The 1,524-nt window shown below is 30.8% G+C and overlaps 1 long non-coding RNA gene across 1 annotated transcript; it reads right to left on the bottom strand.

Annotated features, from left to right (window-relative positions):
* Nucleotides 1–945: 945 nt before the first annotated feature.
* On the bottom strand, nt 946–1,524 carry LOC109592659 (uncharacterized). The gene is made up of 3 exons (XR_002190476.1): nt 1,507–1,524; nt 1,189–1,429; nt 946–1,127 (listed from the first exon to the last, which is right to left on the bottom strand). It is a non-coding gene; the product is annotated as an uncharacterized LOC109592659 (long non-coding RNA).

Consider the following 1,524-nt stretch of genomic DNA (forward strand, 5'->3'; position numbering starts at 1 on the left):
ATTCATTTATAGTAACAATATTTTTAGGGACTAAGTAAAAATATGACTGATGAGGAAGTACAACTGTACAAGAATGTTGACTTCAAGAGTTTACTAAGTGACATATTATTTGTATATTATTGGTATATTAGCACTTAGCAGTATATTATTAGTATACTATTATTTTGTAATTGTGTTTGCCTCCTTGGCCCGGCAAATTTTGTGACTTATTTTTTCCCAATACTTTTTACTTACTGAATATCATTGACTTTAATGTTTACTAGCTACCATGTAAAAAAAATTTTTGTTGGCCAAACATTTTCAGTTGTATCTTGATATACGTATGTTTTGATGAAAAGTATCTACAAGCTTCTGTATTGATCATAGTGGAATGACAAGAACGCATTGCTAATACCAGAAATAATAATAACCAAACAATCTGTTACAATGCACAACAGTAGCCTCTCATTAAGTATTAAAAGGCAGCTACTATTTTCTTTAAAAATTCCGGCCATCAGCTGATGAGAAATTGTATGATTCAGTAGAGGGTACCTTAACTTTGATATACATACAGTATTGTAACTGGAGCTATGACAAGTCTACAATGATCAAGGCCTTTCACTGGTTTTTGTATAATTACAGAATTTGACAGGTGTTAGTACATACTGTACTGCTTGTAATTTGATAATAGATAATGGTATGTTTTCTCTAATTGTCACTAATTACTGGTATTGTCAATGTATGCATTCTTCAACACTACTTCATCATGTACACCTTAAGTGTGTTTAAATAAGGTCTTTCTTTTTATACAGTATACCTCTCTTAGTTGATTTTATAATCAAAAGTTGTTACAATCTCTTTATGACACTCTCTCCCTTTCTTTGTCTGACATTTATTTTTTACAAAAATAATTATTAAGAATAATCCATGACAAATTAATAACAACTATATTATATTCTACTGTTAAAATTGACTAATTCACTACTGAAAGATAATTTTAATCACAAAAGCAAAAACAAGACAGAATAAGAAGTATTGTCATTAGTTGTTACAAGAAGCTGGTACATCTTCTCCATTGATCCTCATTGCCTCACATGCCAACTGAGCAAGTCTGGCTTTACAAGAAAAGCAGACAGAACTGCAAGTATCTAAAAGATATACAAGTTATATAGTTATATGGATCAGTTGATGTACTATATAGTCATATACCTGGTGGTATATTATTCAGTGAAAATATATATGTCCCTGGTATGGTACTATTGGACATCATGGTAGGAGCATCCATGACATTGTCAACAAATGGAAAGAAAGAAGGATCAGGTTGTATACGATCACCATTAATATATGAACCTATTCCAGTGCTAGCCGATGCAATACTCACACTAACATACAGAGCAATACCAAATGTATTGTTTCCATTAGTTACAACTATTAATTGGAAGTTACTGCCCTAAAATAATGAAGTGATTAGAGTGTAACTAGCTATTATCAACAGTATTTTATGTATTAAGTAATTAATATACTAACTGAGTTTGAGCCATCTTT

Source organism: Amphimedon queenslandica, unplaced genomic scaffold, assembly GCF_000090795.2.
Source record: "Amphimedon queenslandica unplaced genomic scaffold, v1.1 AMPQUscaffold_4407_Cont23614, whole genome shotgun sequence".
Taxonomy (NCBI): Eukaryota; Metazoa; Porifera; class Demospongiae; order Haplosclerida; family Niphatidae; genus Amphimedon; species Amphimedon queenslandica.